Genomic DNA, 19,322 nt, shown 5'->3' on the forward strand with positions numbered 1-19,322 from the left:
GGTAGCCATGTCTATTATTTCTGGTGGGCCTACTCTGAGTAGGACCAGCACTGGCTAAAACTCATAAATACCACCATCCAGTGCTTTTTTCCTTTTAAAAATGTTTAGGGGTACTCTGTTTTGACTCAAGAAAATCACCATTTTGTAGTTCAAATAGGGAAAAATAAATACAGAAAATGGACAAAAGTACAAAGATTCACAAAATGTTTAGGGGTATGCGTCCCCCTGCGTCCCCCCAGAATGAGGATGAGGATGAGGCATGGCATCCAGTGGTAGAGCTATTCCGAGCAGACCCATTGGAAACACTGAACATGGCTAACTTAGATACATTCATTTCAAGGGGTCTACTCTGAGTAGAACTTGGCTGGAGAGAACCCATGATCATATATATACAGTGGTACCTTAGGTTACATACGCTTCAGGTTACAGACGCTTCAGGTTACAGACTCCACTAACCCAGAAATAGTACCTCGGGTTAAGAACTTTGCTTCAGGAGGAGAACAGAAATCGTGCTCCGGTGGCGCAGCAGCAGCGGGAGGCCCCATTAGCTAAAATGGTACCTCAGGTTAAGAACAGTTTCAGGTTAAGAACAGACCTCCGGAATGAATTAAGTACGTAACCCGAGGTACCATTGTATATGTGTGTCTATGAAAGAACAAGTACCTGAGTTGCTCTCATGTTCTCTGCTGCAGGATGATTTTAGCATCTAGCCAGGTGGGGAAGAAGGTCCACTGATCTGTGTCTTTGACCACCTCTTTGTGCCTGTAAATTGTGGTACTTAACTAGCCAGCCAAGGCCATTATAAATTGGGCTGACTAGTTCAGCAGCCTTTTCTACTAGATTCATCTAAACCTCACTGGACTTGGACCCACAGGTATAATCTAGACTGCTCTCCACAATCCATAACAATATATTTTGGTAAGTTGTTTGTTCACCATGTGTTTGGATACTTCTTACGATATCGTTACCAAATTTTGCATGAAGGTTCCTGACGGAGCAGTTTTTCTACCATGCTTGGACACGGTTTTGAATCAAAATGCCAGACTTAAGCTTTCAAAATTTCACGGTTTTTTAACTGCAGATTTCAAAACTGCAGCTTGATTAACTGATTGCAGTGATTTTTTAGGGTTTCTTTGAATTCCGGAGCAATGACAGGTATGAGGCAGCTAGTAACACATACATACATGCACACATACATGATACATGCATTCATAAGTGGTGCAGAAAATAAACTTTGCACATGTAGGTGACGCTTATTATTTGGATGGGTGCTTTGACCGTCTGAGCAGGTTCAGGTGCAAAGCTCTAGTGAACAGCACTGGCTCACATATTTACACCTCTAGCACGTCCTCTGGAGTCCTGTGTTTTGCCCATGTCTCCATATTGATGTGTGAGAGGTTCTCCTCATCCCCTGGAAGAACCTCTAGACAGTTTGTCATCTGGCCTGTCACTCGGTGACAGGGCTGTGTCTCGCTAATGAACACATCAAGCCGCCTGAGTGTTTGTGCTGCCTAATTGAAAGAGCTCACAATTGGGAATTTTTAAAAAAATGTGGCTTAGATGACAACACTTGGGACGAAGGGGGAGAGCGGTGCCCTCTGCAAGCGAGATAAATTATAAATAAAATGACCATGTGTAGCACTGTGACTTTTAATCAATTTGTTGATTAGATTCATGATTTAAAAACAAAACAAAGCAAAAACAAACCCTTTAATTGACTAAAAATATGTCTCCAATTAGATTGGACAGAACTGTAGTTGGTTACGGGTTCCAGATGTTGTTAGGAGACCTTTATTCCCCTCCCAGATCTACAGTTCCCAGGGTGCTTTAACTATAAATCCCTCTTCTCAGAGAACTCTGAGAATTGTAGCTCTGTGGGGGGAAATGATGGTTGCCTGACACCGCTCAGCACCCTTCACAAACTACAGCTCCCAGGATATTTTGGGGGAAGCCATGACTATTTAAAGTGGTATGATACTGTTTTAAATGTATTGTACAGATAGGGCTCCAGTTTGCATTCTACAGGTTGCGGGGACCCCATCCTCTTGGTTCTTTTGGAAATAATTTCCCTCCCACAAAAGCTGCTTCTAATGCAGTGGGGAGGAGGGGGAGAGTATAAAAGAGCCTTGAGTTCAGCCAGTGCTGGCTGGGGCTGATGGGATTTGTAGTCCAAAATTTCTAGAAGGTGCTAGGTTGGTGAAGGCTGGTGAGGCATTTCAAATTGTGGCCTCCTTGGGAGCCCTTATCACTGGGCAAGCTTCCATAAGTCATTTCCTTGTTCCACGCACCATGTATGGAGAATACAAACCAGCCATGGTTCTCCCTACAACCTCATGTGTGGCCTACCACGTCCCATATTGCAGTGGGATATTTTGGGCCACAGCCACATTTAAAGCACCTATGGTAGCACTTCGAAAAGCCATGGAGAATTCTTGGAGAGTCGTTCATTAAGGGCAGTGGGCTGTTAGGAGATCCAGATTCCTGTCCCAGGGCTAAAAGTAATTCGCAGAGTTCCCTGGGAAGAGGGATCACTCTGGGAATGGGATCTGAGTGAGGTGAACAGGGGCCTCCAATCAACACTCAGTGCTTTAACAAACAGCAGCTCCCAGAATCCTTTGGCGGAAGCCATGACTGTTTAAAGTGGCACCATAGTGCTTTAAATGTATGGAGTGACTGTGGACTTAAACTCACTGCAGTTGATCCCCTTCTGGTTCTCCCCCTCTCCCTCACTCTCGCTCGCTCCACCCTCAAACGCCTCCCACCCCCATCTATGTGCTGGGCCAAGCTGAGGACAGCTTCAAAGACGTTAACCAGCTTTTCAATTTTTCATCACTGCTCATGGTAACCATACCTTCAACTTGCTGCCTCCCTCAGGCTAACCCACCCAGCCTGCTGTCCGTTCTTTGGAATATTAATAATTCCTGCGCCAGTCTGCTCAGCGCGGCCCCTTCCCATTGGCTGACACCGGGCAGAGCAGCCGTTGGGTTCATTAGAAGTCCTGATGATCACAAGCCAGGCAGAAAACCACCTGCACCGCCAGCCTGTCAGCAAGGAGAGTGAAGGCAACACAGACCAGCTGCTTGCGGAGCCTCGAGAAAGTAACATATTTTTGCTCCTCGTCCATCGGAACTACACACTGGGCCTATGACGCTGTGTCTTCTACTTTAGTTTGATGGCCAGGAATGTTAGTACTGTGTTACAGACTGCACACATACACCGTACATCTCAAACACAGGCTCCACTTCCCAAGATTCATGGGAACTGTAGTTTTTAAGGGTGATGGAAAACTACAGTTCCCAGCATTTTTTTGGGGTGTGATAATGTGCTTTAAATGTATGATGAGTTCGCAAGTGCAGCAGGGCTATGTTAATCATAACAGACTGCCTGATTTCCATTGGAGCGATCAATGTGAGGTTGGTTAGACTGAGAGACAGTAACTGCCCAGAGTCACACCCAGCATAGTTTCATGGTGGGGTGAGCATTTGAATCCCGGTCTCCCAAATTACAGCGCAGCACTCCAACCACTACAACACACTGACTCCCAACTCTACAATATCTTTTTTTAAAGATGGGGGTGACCAGAACTGCATGCAGTATTCCAAGTGTGGTTGCTCATCAGATTTACTAACAGGCGTTTCAATATTGGCATTTATATTTTTGATCCTTCTCCTAACGATCCTTAGTGTGGGATTTACTCCCCCCCCTGCGCAAACTGTGTCAACATCTTTCAACTTTTTTCTATGGGAGGAATCAAGGGATGAAACGCTCAGGCCATAAAAATTGGCAGAATTACAATTTTCCTTTAATTTGTGTGTGCTTCCTCATGCCTCCTCCCCCCCCTCCGTTCTTCTTTTCCATCCTCATATTTGCTAACTTCATTGTGCAGTTATTCAGGGAAGACTGCCTCACCACGATGTTCTGCATATTGTGATTGTAAGCTGGATTGATTCCTTACTGCCTATGTAAAAATTTCTCTGTAGTGTTACGATCTTCCTGAGAGGGCTATAAAATATAATGCGGAAAAAAATGTTTAATAAAATGTAGAGCATCAAAAAAAAAAAACAGTGCCTGAATTATGCAAGGAGAGGTTGAAGGGATTCCCATAGCTAACAGGGGTAAACAGAGTTACGCTCCCTCCCTGCGCTGCCCGAGGCTGGGCTTCTGTTTGGGACAAGTGCCGACTGGGCAAGGTGTTGGGGAGGACCTCTAAGAAGAAGCTGGTGGCAGGTGCCCAGTGGAACTTGTTAGGCAGAAAACAGGGACCACCACAATAGTGGGAGCCAGAGCCAATAACAGGTGGAGCTGGATGTAGGTAAGCCACACACTGCTGAGTCAGTGCAGTATAGTGGTTAGAGCATGGGTAGGCAAACTAAGGCCCGGGGGCCAAATCCGGCCCAATTGCCTTGTAAATCCGGCCTGTGGATGATCCAGGAATCAGAGTGTTTTTACATGAGTAGAATGTGCCCTTTTATTTAAAATGCATTGCTGGCTTATTTGTGGGACCTGCCTGGTGTTTTTACATGAGTAGAATGTGTGTTTTTATTTAAAATGCATCTATGGGTTATTTGTGGGGCATAGGAATTCATTCATTTCCCCCCCAAAAATATAGTCTGGCCCCCCACAAGGTCTGAGGGACAGTGGACCGGCCCCCTGCTGAAGAAGTTTGCTGACCCCTGTGTTAAGAGTGTTGGTCTAAGACCTGGGAGGACAGGGTTCAAATTCCCTCTCAGCCGTGAAGCTTACTGGGCGTTCCTGAGCCAGTGCCTCTCTGCCTGAACGCAGGGTTGTTCTGGGCATTAAACGAGAAGAAGAGAATCATGTATGCTGCTTCAAGCTTCTTGGAGAAAAATGTGGGGTTTAAATGTAATTAATCAATAAAAGTAAGAATAAAAGAAGGCAGACAGGTCAGGGTCTGGAGCAGGGGTCTGCAACCTTTAAGACAAAAAGAGCCACTTGGACCCGTTTCCGAAGAAAAACAACAACTGGGAGCCGCAAAACCATTGCGACATTTAAAGCATGCGTGCCGCTGCCCTCCGATCTGACAGTGGGCGGGAAGGTGACATTGGGACGGTGCGTGACTAACACACGCACCGCCCTCATGCGACGTCACAGCCAGTACAGCGCCCGCCACAGTGGGGAGTGTCGGGGCGCACAATGCGCCTCCTCCCCTCGCTAGTATCCGCCCCGGAGCCGCAGCAAAGGTGTAAAAGAGCCACATGCGGCTCCGGAGCCGCGGGTTGCAGACCCCTGGTCTGGAGGAAGGCAGGCTGAGGTTGGTGGGGCAGTGCCCCATATGCCCTAGCAGATCACAGGCTACTTGGAGGCTTACAGAGGCACCCAAAACAGGCCATTGCTGCCTAGCCTCAGAGCTATCGCTCAAATCCTAAAGCCGGGCTAGGGGATCTGTTGCTGAACTTCAAGTCCCATCATTCCTGACCAATAGCCCTGCCGGTTGGAGCTGATGGGAGTTGGAATCCTACTCCAGTAGATGCCAAGAAGACAACAGAGGCTGTGCCAGTCTATTATTTAAAGAGAAGGCATTGCAAGAAACAGGCACCACAACACTAAAATCCAATATTGTGTCAAATGGACTTCCTGGTAAGAAGTGCAGGAGCTGAGACAACCTTTCAGGCATGCTGGTCCCAAGCTGTATAGGGTTTTCTCCACTAGAACTAGCATCCTGAACTTAGCCTATTAGCTAACTGGCAGCCAGAGAGAAACCACAGAGTTTCTCATTGAAATGCAAGCAAAACCCAATGTTTCCCTGAATCCCTTCCATCCTCCCCGCTCCCAGCCCCCAGCTTTGTACTGTACGCATCCTCTTTGACCTGGAAAAGACCAGCCTGACTCCAGCAACAGTGGCAGCGAAAGGGAGCAAGCCGGCAAATAGGACATGACAGCATATCACAGGCCGATATGGTAACCAGCTGTCTCAAGTTCATGGGCCAGTCGGAGCACTTGGGAAGGAGAGAGGAGCACCCACCTGAGGCCAGGCGTCTGCAGAGGAAGGGGATGGAGAGAGAGAGAGAGAGAGGAGAGAGAGAGAGAGGATGTTACTGACGTGTGGGTCCTACCTCCCCCTTTCTGTGAATCCCTGGACGTCATGTATTGCTTGGACATGCTGCAAAACTTGCAAGCTAGGAACATAGAAAGCTGCCTTATACTGTCAGTTCATTGGTCTATTTAGCTCAGTATTGTTTGCACAGACTAGCAGCAGCTCTCCAGCATTTTAGACAGGAGTGCCTCCTGGCTCTACCCTGGCAATCCCCGGTTGGGATAAGACTCCTTGTCTGGAACCCTGGAGAACCACTGCCAGTCTGTGTCTCAGTGTGAGGCAGCTTCCTACGTCACTGTTTCAACCAGCCCTTCATTTAGAAACATGAGGACTACAGTCTTACTTTGTTTTTACAGGAAATGCCACAACTCAGTGGTGGAACACCTGCTGTGAACATAGAAGGGCCCAGGTTCAATCCCCAGCATTTCTCATGTTCTTATTTTGAAACAACCCTTTATTTAGAATCATGAGGACTGGAAACTTACTTTGTTTTTGTGGGAAATGCTATAGCTCAGCAGAAGGGCACCTGTGTTGCATGTAGAAGGTCCCAGGCTCAGTCCCTGGCATCTCCACATAGGGTTGGGCAAGGCTCCTTGTCTGAAACCCTAGAGAGCTGCTGCCAGCCTGTGTGGACAACACTGAAGTAGATGGAGCAAGGGTGTGACTCTGGATAAGCTTCCCAGATTCCTATTTAAAACCAGCTCTTTATTCAGGGCAGTGAGGACTAAAATCTTACTTTATCTCTAGGGGAATGGCCATAGCTGACTGGCTCAGCACATGCTCTTCTTGAGGAAGGCCCCAGATTCAACAGCCAGCATCCCCATGTAGGGCTCGGAATGTCTCCTTCCTGAAACCCTGGAGAGCCAATCAGGTTAGACGGTACTGAACTAGATGGGCCAATGGTCTGGCTTGGTATAAGGCAGTGTTTTAGAAGCATGAGGACTGGAATCTTACTTTATTCTAAACAAGGAATACCATAGCTCAGTGACAGCGCTCCTATGCTCTAAGTTCCTATGCTCTTGCATCTTGCAAGAGGCACACATGCAACGGCCAAAGGACCTGTCTGCAGGCATCAGGACGCTGCCAGCCCTCTCTTGCGTAACTACCCTTGGCTCCCGTCCATCGCTTCCAGGCCAGCAGCCTGAGCCAGCCGAAAACGGACTCTAATGAAGCCACTGTCTGTTTCTCGCACAAAGCGCCGTCCCCGGCAGACACATCACCATAAAAACCCAGCCGTGCCGGCTTGTTCAACCTGCTCGTGTCCCCGGCTCCGAGGCAATCACCAAGCTGCTTAGCTGCCCTGTAAATGGTACTGTACAAGCCATAACACCGGCTGTCGGTTCTCAGCAATGGCCTGGACCCATCTAGAGAGCACTTGCCTCTTAAACTCTTGGCCTCGTAATGGCATTGGAAATTTGCATCCTGAGCTGGCTGGGGGGAAGAGGCAGGGTTGGAGGTGAGGGGAAGACATTGACAGTGAAATTATTATTATTATTATTATTATTATTATTATTATTATTATTATTATTACTATTATTATACTTCAAATCATGCAATAATGAGAAAAGTGATATATACAACAGATGGAGGAAGGAGTACAAATTTTACACCAAGATGGAAGGGCGTGAGGTCGAGATCTTACCAAGGGCATCCCCCGGGGAGAGGTGGGAGAGAACCTTGTGGAATCCCTGGATTCCGTGTAGACAGGGCTGAGCTAGATGGACTCACGGGCTGACTCTGCATAAGGCAGCTTCCCCAGCTCCTAAAAGAGAAAGTCTGCCTGCAATGAAACAAAGAAAAAGACAAGCCTTGCGGCACCCAGATATTCTTAGCTGTTTCTGACATGTAGGACTGCATGTCCAAAATGTATTAATTTATTTTGTGCATATGAAATAAAGTTCCACCAAAAAGCCCTGAATGACTGTGGTTTCTTGTTCCCTATTTGACAAAAACTTCAGAGCAAAGACCACAGAACATTTGGGCCACAGAACATAAGAGGGTAGGAACACAGGGAACAGCCATCTACTAAGTCAGTCCATTGGTCCGGCTAGTTCTGTATTGCTTACACTGACTGGTAGCAGCTCTCCAGGGTGTTAAGCAGATTTTTCAGCCATGCTCGCAGGTGATGTTGTGCTCACCAGTCCCACATTATGTCTTAAGCCATATTCAGGCTGTTTGTAAGTTACGCATTGTGCAAACGTTCAAGGCTCCCACCTTTTCAGATCCAGGAGTCTTTAACTAGTCTCATCCCAAAGCATGGAAACTACATAAAATAAAATAAAAATTAAGCACATGTGAACATAAGAAGAGCACTGCTGGATCAGGCCAGTGTCCCATCTAGTCCAGCATCCTGTTCTCACTGTGACCAACCAATGCCTGTAGGATAGCCCTCTCCTCTGTAAATCTGTCTAATCCTCTTTTAAAGCCATCTAGGTTGGCCACCACTGCCTCTTACTGACTAATCCAGCATTCAGGTTTATCTCTCTCAAATAACCCTGGGTACTGGAGCAGGTTAAGGATGCTGAGAACTGCAGCTCAGCACGGGGTAAATTACAGTGCCCAAGATTCTTTGGGGGTGGGTGGGAAGAGGAGTGATTTAAATGTGCTTTAAGTGAATGCTACGCGGGTGGCGTAGTGAATGCTACGCGGGTGGTCTCTAAACCACAGAGCCTAGGGCTTGCCGATCAGAAGGTTGGCGGTTCGAATCCCTGTGATGGGGTGAGCTCCCGTTGCTGGGTCCCAGCTCCTGCCAACCTAGCAGTTCGAAAGCACGTTAAAGTGCAAGTAAATAAATAGGTACTGCTCCGGTGGGAAGGTAAACGGCATTTCCATGCACTGCTCTGATTTGCCAGAAGCAGCTTCGTCATGCTGGCCACATGACCTGGAAGCTGTCTGCGGACAAACGCCGGCTCCCTTGGCCAGTAAAGCAAGATGAGCACCACAACCCCAGAGTTGTCCGTGACTGGACCTAACGGTCAGGGGTCCCCAGCACATCCCGGAATGACAGAGGCCATCCAGGCTTCTGATTTGATCCCAAAATGTCCCATTTCAGTGCTCTAGCGCTGCTGCTGCTGCCAAGCACAGGGAGGAGCTGGTGTTTGCAGCCAGAGTTACAGCCAGTGCTTGCACTTACAGTGGAACCCTCATGAAGCAGGACCCTTGTGCGCAGGGAAGGCAGTTCCCCCTGGAGCAGAGGTGGCAGATGCACACAACGCTCTTGCCAGCCCCTCTCTGCTGCCGCCAAAGCCGCTGCTGCCGTGATGGCAGCATGAGGTGCAGCACGGGTGGAGGCAGTGAGGGGAGGAGGTAAGGGAGAGAGTAGCTCTGGGCTGGGGCAGCAGGGGAGGCAGCCAGCTGACTTACGTGGTAGCGCACACCTAAAGACACGCATCCTCATTTTCAGCCGAAGAATGTTGGAGGGTATGTTCTTTTGCAAACTCCCAAATTTCCCTTTCTAAGAGTTGCACAATTTGGCGGATGCAATTCCCGCATCATCTACATAAACGCCTGGGGCTGTTTTTACATCTTTATGCATTAGCTCGACATGAATATACAAGAAGTATTTCAACTCTAATTCTGTTTGAAAATGCTAGAATAGTGTCTGTATACATTCTCCAGGAAAAGTAGGTCCCTTGAGTTCTGAAGCATGTGTGTGCGTGTGTGTGTGCATGTATTTACATATTTCCATGTAAATCTGGGTTTAGAATCTAATGTTCCCTTTTAAATAGGCATTAAAATGTCAAGCACTTCCCTTAAATACTTGCTATAGATCAGCAGATTAGTCTGCATGTACTGGGAAAAGGCACAGATCTGGCAAAGGTTTGTGTGTTGTGGGGTAGTTCAGAGGTCTTTCATTATTTATTTTATATATTTTTACATTAATACTCCAGCTTTCCTCCAAGGAGCTCCAGGTGGCATACAATGTTCTCTCTTCCTCTCCAGATTTATCCTCACAATAACCCTGTGAAGTAGGCTAAGGTGAGAGTGAGTGACTAGCTTGAGGTTACCCAGTAAGCTTTGTGGCTGAGTTGGGATTTGAACTCTTTTCTCCCAGGTCTTACTTAGTGTTATGTACTGAGTTGAATAGAATCCAAAAGGCAGCAGTCTGATTGGTCCTAGAACAATAGGATTCAGAGTGCAGCAGTCTAATTGGTCCTAGAACAATGGGATTCAGAATGCAGCAGTCTGATTGGTCCACAGGAGCCACCCAATCCAGCTCCAGGTGGAAGTGAATCCGCAACATGATTGGCCTACAGGATTAGCCAATCACACGGGGCCCATTGTGTAAATAATGTATATAAAGCAGACATTCTGGGGGAACTTTCATTCCTCCTCACCACCATGAGCTGAATAAAGAGAATGAAATCCACTCTCGACTCTGAGTATATTTCACTTAGTCCAACACTCTAACCACTGTACCACACTCTAACCCTCCAGAAGCTGTGAAGTGCCATTACTTTACTCCTGGGCTTGGGGAAGGACCACAAAACTAAATGCTATAGGCCACCCTACCTTATTTGCTAGGATTTCACCAACTTTTTCCAACTTGCTGCCCTCCAGCTTATTTGGACTCCAACTCCTATCAGCTGCTGGCCAGGGTTGATGGGAGTTGTAGTCCAAAGCAGCAAGAGGGCACCAGGTTAGAGAAGGCTCGTTGACACTCTGGGTGCTTAAGACTTGTATAATTGCTGTCTCCTTTTCAGAGATGGGCTCTGGCCATGAACTGGTATATTTTGCTGCTGCCATGTGGAACAGTCAGAGCTAAGACGTCAAGGGAAGCTTGGAGTCAATAGCAGAGGGCCAGGCAGCCTAAACGGAAATATGTTAAGGCAGGGACAGGGAGCTTCAGGCACAGGGGCCAAATGTGGCCCTCCAGGTCTCCCTGTCTGGCCCTCTCTCCAGGCCACACACCCTCTCCCTAGGCAACGCCTCTCACTAGGCCTGCTTTGCACCTTCATTCAGTGTATTTACCAGGCTGGAATGTGTCCTTGAGCTCTGATAATGCCTCGTTTGTCTGGATGATGGGTGTGTCAGTATGTGTATAAAGTAGCCTGTGGTACAAAGAGTGAACTTCACAGGTACACACACACACACACACACACACACACACACACACACATCTATACACTCCAATTCTGCTCCTTGAGGTCTTTCATATCCTGTAGCTGTTGTCTTGCAAAGTGCTTCAATCCGGCAACTCAAGTCCTGAAAACTCTCCTTGAATTGTCACAGAGAGCTGGAGGGAGGTTCACATGCCACCAACCAGATCTAAGACAAAGACAGAAGTCAGAGCAGGAGAAATTACTGCCATGCATTTTTTAAATAAATAAATAAATCGATCAATCGTTCCTGGATGAAACACATTAAACACACACACACACACACACACACACACACACACACACACACACTGGAAGGTAGCCTTCCGTGTTTGACACGCTGACAGTTTCCCTCCCTGCTCTTCTGGTTGTGAAACATTATTATCTGCCAGTAAAAGTTAAATCTCTCAATTGAAATGGGCTCCTTCCCTGCTGGGTAGCAGAAGGCAACTCCTGCCCTTCCTGATTAGCACTATGTAGCCCCCCAGGTTTGGTTTAAAAACAAACCCCCAACAACTACTCCCTCCAAAAGGGACAAACTAATAAAGATCTAATCCAATTATGGCTCTGAACAGCATGGGGAGCTTTGTTTGTGTTTGTGGTTGTAATAGTACCCTTTAAGTATTGCCCCTTATCCCTCTCTCTCTTTCCTTTCCTCCTGCTGCTTTCTCCAGGACCGGCTAGAGTCAAAAATCAGACTGTTAGGTTGTGTGAGGATTTAAGAACCAGGCAAAACAGTCACTTCACCCTAGTCCAGCCCGTTTAGAATTTTGAAGGCTCTCTGCCAAATAAGAAAAATGGGGGCCTGTAAGAAACAGAAGTTATTCTTCTGTTGTTGTTAGCCTCCAGTTCTCTCCAGTAACGCAGTGCAGGGTCCTAGGGAGAGAAATGTTGCCAATCCTACCCACCACTGTACTCACCTTGGAAGAGCATTGGGAGATGCAGGGAGAGTGTGTTTTGACTCTATGTGATTCTGAATATGCGCTACCCCCAGAATATAAACTTTGCATAAGTTGAGAATTGATTGGATTCCTGAATGCTTAGCTTTGGAGCAGACAGAACAACAACTCCTTGGTGTTCTTCCTGAACACCTTCTCCAGAGTGACCCTAGGAGCCAATCCTCCGTGGCTGACTCACCTCCTTTCGCTCTGATTGGTTCCAATCAGCACAAAGGGTGAGAAGACTTCTCATTGGCTTACTGGAGGCGAACAAAAGAATCTAAGGACATAATAAGAGCCCAGCTCAATCAGGACAGTGGTCCATCTTGTGGTCCATCACAGGGGGCAGTCAGATGTGTATGAGAAGCCCACAAGCAAGACCTGGACACAGCAGCACTCGCCCCACTTGAGCTTCCCAGCAACTGAAATTCAGAGACATACTGCCTCCACCCACAGCATAGCCATGAATCTAATAGATGATCAATGGTTACTAGCCAAAATGGCTGCACTCTGCCACCACCGTTGGAGGCAGTAAAATGGGTGTAGCCAGGAGTTTTTGGGGCGGGGAGTAGGTCTTTTGTTAGGGGGCCAGAACCTCAGTTTGCTATGTATTTTTATTGATGGGGGGCAGCTGCCCCTTCCTGCCCCCAATTAGCTATGCCCATGGACAGTAATGCTTCTGAATAACAGTTATTTGAAGCTACAGGAGGGGAGAGTTACTCTTGTGCTCAGATCCTGTTTGCAGGCTTCCCACAGGCACTTGGTTGGCCACTGTGAGAATAGGATGCTGGACTAGATGGACCATCGGCCTGATCCAGCAGGCTCTAATTATGTTATTAATGGTTGAACTGTGGAACTCACTCCTAAAAGGTATAGTGATGGATGGCTCAGATGGCTTTAAAAGAGGATTAGGAAGACCATAGCTTGCCATACAAAAGTAAGTATCACATTCATTCCTTTGCTCACTTTTGCCTCTGGCTGGCCCCACCTACCACTGGCATGTGGCCCCCAGATGATTGGAGAGAATGCAGCCCTCAGGCTGAAAAAGCTCCACCCCCTATTTCATGTTTTTCCCCATAACCAGGAAAGCTCCTTTTCCCATTGGTACAAGTTTCACACTGTGAAGACCCTTCCACCTCCAAGTTCTGTATATTTACTGGCTTATACGAGGGAGACAGATGCTGCCGTCTTAAGAGAGTTTCGGCAGCCCTTCCAACAGTTCTTGCTCTTTCCCTTTCCATCTGCAACCAGGTCACCCTATAGCCCGAGGGACCCAACATCTGATGTCCACAGTTGGTATGGAAAACAGCTGCTACTCACCCTGAGTTGTGGAGAGAAAGAGTCTGTTGTTCCAGCTGACAGTCCACGCAAGACAGGTCATGGTTGGGAGCAAGGCCATCTAAGAAGAGACGGATTGGTTGCAAGAGAAGTGGGAAGACTTACTTAATTGGGCTGGTGAGGAGGAGGAAGATCAGGATCTCTTGCTCAACCTCTGGGTAGCTTTCAGTAGATCAGCAAGAGTTTCTGTGCCTCTTGATATAATTTTCATTCATTTTGTATTATCTAAAATGCATAGCAAAACAATTAGCAGATAATAATTCAGAGAATAGCGTATACCCCAATCTATCTGCAAGCATTTCCGACTTCCTACAATCGATGGACAAATTGGTCAGTTTCACTTCTCTATGTTTTTATTTTTCCATTCTTAAATGTTCTCCATATTTCTACAGCAATTTGAGGTGTGTGTTGCTGGTTTTTTGTTTTTTTTAATCCTCAGGAAAATTTGTCAGAATTTAAGTGTGAATGTTTCCTATTAGACACATTTTTGTATGCAATTTTGCCTAAGGTACACATTTTATGCAAACAATTTCCCCCTAATATAATGCATTTGTTATTTTCACTAATAATGCATTGTATGCATACTTTACACTAGGATTTGCATATTTATACCCATGACTTGATTGGAGAACTGCACTGCAAAATCTGGGGAACTGCCACTTTTAAAGGGTAGTTGTATTCCCATTTATGACAACACATTTTTGAAGCTGCAACTTAAGGAGTTTGGTCTTTAAATGCAAAGTGAATTTATCCCCCATTCTTGGAGTAAAGTGCAGTAAGTGCCCAAGTCAATCCTCCAATTCTAAAAACGTCAACTCCACAGGGCTCCACAGAAGGTGGGTGGATTTCTGGCTGCTTTTTCCTCCCACGACCTCGAGGTGGCGAGCTAAGTATGGAAAGCAGAGTCCCTCTCTGGCCCGTTTTCAGAACAAAGGCATATTAGCCCAGCAGCTCGGGCAAATCGGCTTCTCCCTCCAAGAACGCCGAACCCTTTCCAAAACTTGCATCTGTAGGGCAGAAACTCAAAACAAAAGGACATTTAGGGGATGATCTAAGCAAACTTTACCTAGAATTACTATGCTTATGTATGCATGTACGTACTATGTAACTGTGAAGCCTTTTTTCATCTCCATTGTAGACACAGGAGGTCCTAGCTTCAAATCTCAACAGCTCTAGATAGGGCTGGGAATGTCCACTGCCTGAAACCCTGGAGAGATGCTGCTGATCTGTGTGGACAGTATTTATTTCTTTATTGTATTTAATAAAATTTATATACCGCTTGATTGTAAAAAACAAAACAAAACAACCTAACAACTTCAAAGTGGTTTGCAATAACAATAAAACAGCAAACTTGGGGGGGGGGGAGAACTCTGTTGAAAACACATATTTAAAACACACCTAAAATCAGAAGGTCGGCGGTTCAAATTCCCATGACGGGGTGAGCTCCCGTTGTTCAGTCCCTGCTCCTACCAACCTAGCAGTTTGAAAGCATGTCAAGTAGATAAGTAGGTACCGCTCCGATGGGAAGGTAAATGGCGTTTCTGTGTGCTGCTCTGGTTTGCCAGAAGCGGCTTAGTCATGCTGGCCACATGACCCGGAAGCTGTCTGTGGACAAACACCGGCTCCCTTGGCCTATAAAGCGAGATGAGCGCGCAACCCCAGAGTCGGTCACGACTGGACCTAATGGTCAGGGGTCCCTTTACCTTTACCTTTAAAATCAGTGATAAGTGAAAGAACAGATCAAAACATAGGTCAACATTCTACATATCCAGATTGATTTGTCTAAACAGAAATGTTTAAAGCAGGTGCCAAAAAAAGAACAGTGAAGGCACCTACCTGGTGTCAACAGTCAGGGAGTTCAAAAGTTCAAAACCTATGAATCACCTATGAACATCACAAAGCTCAAAATGGAACTAGACTGCTTGGTAGTTTGTGAGGTGGGGTTCAAATACATTCTGGCGAATTCAAGTTGCAGAATTCAAGTTGTGTGGGACAACAATTGCTTGTTGTGGCATCGTATAACCTTCCAGCAAATATATCAGAGCAAATACTCAATAGACAATGGCTGTTGTATAACTGCCTCACAAGCTCTGTGTGTACAAAAATCAGGATGAATGCCCAAGAAACAAGTTGACTTGGTTGCTACCCTAGATGGATCAGTGGTCTGACTCTCTATAAGGCAGATTCCTATTTTCTGTAAAAGGTGTGGAGATTCGAGGTTGAAAGGTGGTTACTTGGGTCAAAGAAAAGAACGCTGCGGAAATCCTGGGGTGTTTGCTCCACAAAGGCCCTCATCTCTTGCAAAGGGAAGTTGAAAACAATTTCTCTGGAGCTGACAGAAAACAGAGAGGCATACTTTTAGGAGATGCTATAGCTTCTCTCCATCTCCATCTCTCCTCTCTACCCCCCCCCCCGTTCCCCCCTTTGCTGTCAGGGAGACAATCTGTTCCTCCTTTGCTGAGGAGGAACTTTACAATATGGTGACGAGATGTCAGGAATCATTAAACAAAACAAAGAAAGATGGAGCAGGGACGTTCAGGAGAAACATCTTTTCAGCGTGAGGGGTAGAGGAGTGTTGAGCACCCAGCTGAAGAGGCTTCTTAAAGCTTGGCAGGGAGGCAAGGCCTCTGTTGTTTATTATTTTGATCCACCTTGATCTCCCTCAGATGCCTCCCATTCTTAGCATACACAGGGGATTTGCAGTGGGTAGGGTTTGGATGTGGATGTGGGGAATCCCACTTTCAGCTTGCCACCCAGCCAGAAAGCCCACCAGGAGATTGTGACAAGGCCTGAGACTCAGGCTGATGGAACCAGATCAAAGGGAGGGTGTGCCCAAATCTAAACTCAGGATATGTGTGCTCCAGAGTCTCTGGTTCTGGAGCAGAAATAAGAACCCCTAAGTGCAGTAGGTCTTATTCCAGGAAAATCCAAGGTGGCGTGCTCCAGATGTTGTTTGATTACATTTCCCATCAGTCCCAGCCAACATGGGATTGGATGATGGGAGTTGTAGTTAAACAACAGCTGGAAGACACCATGTTTATATCAAGATGGGCCAGTTCCAAGCCTTGATACTGCCTGCCAATCACAGTGGCTGATGTTGCAAACCTGCAGTTCCTTCTGTGTCTGCAGAAGGCTCTGAGGCAACTGAGCAGGCATGATCCTGGGGAGTTTGCTGGGGTAGGTGCCTCTCAACCTCAGCTTCTTAAAATCCATAGCATGCTCTGATCTGCCTTGCAAAAATATGCAAAAATATGGAAGATGGGCAGGATACATATGGAAACAGTAATAACTACTTGGTCTCCCTATGCACATCTGAACAAGGAAATTTTCCTGAGTGTCGTCCATTGATCACAATCATCACTGTTCTGAAGACTGGGTGTAAGCAGTCATGGAAGGCTGTGAGGCTCCCCCAGCACCTATCTCAATTTGGACAGTAACTTGCTTTAGGACAGGGACTGCCCCCCCCCCCCAGTTTAGATTGTAAATTCCCTTGGGCGAGTGATTAAATAGCAATCTGAATGAGCACAAGACTGTTCGTGCTGATATGTAAAGCTCAATGTACACCAGTGGCACTCTAACAAATAATAAAACAAAATAAAGTGCGCCTAACACAGCATGTAGTTTGACCCTTAGACTGTAAGTTCCTAGAAGGCAGAGATCATCCCTTGTCTGAATTTAGCCTGTAAGCTCAATTTCAGTGTAGATTCAACATGGACAGTTGTAACCACATAGCAAATTGAATAGACAGACACATAAGACTCTTAACAACAACAACAACAACAGCAGCAATATAATGACTATTATTTGTAGTAGTTCCAGTAGTAGCGGTAGATGTATCCCACCCTTCCCCCCAAAGGAGCCCAGGGTGGCAAACAAATAAACAATAAAATAACTTAAACATGTGAAAACATCTAAAAACAATTCCAATACAGATATGCAGATGCTATTGCGTCAAGGGCAAATGCACACCAGTGGCACTATAGTAAATAAGATAAAAGATAAACAACCACACCAGTAATACTTAATCTCCCTCCTCCTCTTCCTCTGGAGATAATTCTTCCAGCTACAGTCAAACAGATGTACCTGTTTGCAACTGTCAGATGTTGGTAGGGGACCCCTCAATCCTTCATGGCCCCCCTCCTTTTAAAGATTTAAGGCTGACAAGTGTCGCTAACAGAGGATGGCTTCTCACTCCTTGCCTGCAAATGTTGGAATATCCCCCTCCGCCCCCCCTCCCCGTTTCTGCTTCTCCCTCATCATCTGGGCTCTGTCACATCTTCTGCCATCAAGTCACGGCACTCCAAACATGACAACATTGATGCGATGTGTCACAGCCTGTGTTCCATGGCAGCAGCTATCACAAAAAGGCCAAAGTTTGCTCCTGGACATGTTTCTGTTCGTGCCAAGAGGCCCAGGGGTGGAGGGCCATGGAAAAAGAACAAAATTTAAACTTTGCGAGTGGCAGCAATGAAGGCTGAGATACAGTTGCGCTCTCTCTCTCTCTCTCTCTCTCTCTCTCTCTCTCTCTCTCTCTGTGTGTGTGTGTGTGTTAGATTGTGTTTTCTCAGCTGTTGACAAATAAAACTCGGGGTGTGTGATTTTCAAGAAACTTGGGGATAGAGCAGAGGTAGGCAACCTAAGGTCCGTGGAGCGGATGCGGCCCAATCGCCTTCTCAATCTGGCCTGCGGATGGTCTGGGAATCAGCGTGTTTTTACATGAGTAGAATGTGCCCTTTTCTTTAAAATGCATCTCTGGATTATCTGTGGGGCCTGCCTGGTGTTTTCACATGAGTAGAATGTGTGCTTTTATTTAAAATGCATCTCTCGGTTATTTGTGGGGCACAGGAATTCGTTCATATTTTTTTTCCAAAATATAGTCCAGCCCACCACACGGTCTGAGGGACAGTGGACTGGCCCATGGCTGGAAAAGGTTGCTGACTCCTGAGATAGAGTATTTAGCAACATAGTGAATATCTTAACTATCACGATGGTGAATAGTTTGCTCAAACAGCAGATCATGTTGTAAAGCAAAAGGGGGGGGGCTTCAAAAAGTGGTCCTTTGGGTCCCACTCCCTGACCCTCAGAACTCTCTGCAGGCCACACACCCTTCTCCCTAGGCCATAATCCTCACAGCCCCTGCTTTGGACCCTCCCTCAGTGGAATGCATCCTTGAACTCTGAACAACCTTCTTGCTTTTCTGTAGGGAGGATGGAGAAGGTTGTGTGTAGAAACGAGTCTAATGTGAAAAGCAAGAATTTACATAACTTGCGCTGCCCGGTTTTGTCTCTGCCCCCCCCCCCCCGCATGTGCCAAGGAGGTGATGAGGCTTCTCCCCACCTGCACTTTAAATCAAGGTGTGTATGTTAAAAGAGAATCATAGAATTGGAAGGGACCCCAAGGGTCATCTAGTCTAGTTCCCGTTTGGAAGAAAAATGTATACGAATGCAAGAAGAAGCCTTTTGTATCAGAGAAGAGACCTGCATATTCTTATTCCAGCAGCTCCCAAACTCCCCCCACCCACAGACCACATGAACTTTGCTGAGCGTCTTGGTGGCCCACCAAACGATTTTCCCTGCCTTTTGTAGCAGTTGTAATTCCATAGAATTCAAACCATAAAAATACCATAAAAGCAATAAAAAGAAGCAATAAGAATACAATTAAAAATCAGTACAAATGTTTAATTCGATGGTCTTCTGACTCGGACCACAAATCCACAGGTCTACTGTGGGCCCCTGGTGGTCCAAAGATCGTATTTTGGGAACCCTGGCCTATCCTGTTTTCACAATGGCTGACCAGACACTTTAGGGAAACCCATAAAGGGAATGTGAGCCCCACAGCGTTCCCCTGCTTGAATGCTCCGGTAATCTAACACAGAGTACCACTGATACTGAA

At 46.5% G+C, this 19,322-nt stretch overlaps 2 long non-coding RNA genes across 3 annotated transcripts; one reads left to right on the forward strand and one right to left on the reverse strand.

Moving 5' to 3' along the window:
- Positions 1–11,221: 11,221 nt before the first annotated feature.
- On the reverse strand, positions 11,222–12,271 carry LOC310697889. The gene is made up of 2 exons (XR_014521251.1): positions 12,075–12,271; positions 11,222–11,323 (listed from the first exon to the last, which is right to left on the reverse strand). It is a non-coding gene; the product is annotated as an uncharacterized lncRNA (long non-coding RNA).
- Positions 12,272–12,401: 130 nt separating this feature from the next.
- Positions 12,402–14,710, forward strand: LOC310698662. Of its 2 annotated transcripts, XR_014521673.1 has the most exons (3): positions 12,402–13,029; positions 13,344–13,547; positions 14,575–14,710. It is a non-coding gene; the product is annotated as an uncharacterized lncRNA (long non-coding RNA). The 2 variants fall into 2 exon arrangements; XR_014521672.1 differs by having other exon boundaries at positions 13,344–14,710.
- Positions 14,711–19,322: the final 4,612 nt, after the last annotated feature.

This window comes from Podarcis liolepis (genome assembly GCF_965112155.1).
Source record: "Podarcis liolepis genome assembly, chromosome: Z".
Lineage (NCBI taxonomy): Eukaryota > Metazoa > Chordata > Lepidosauria > Squamata > Lacertidae > Podarcis > Podarcis liolepis.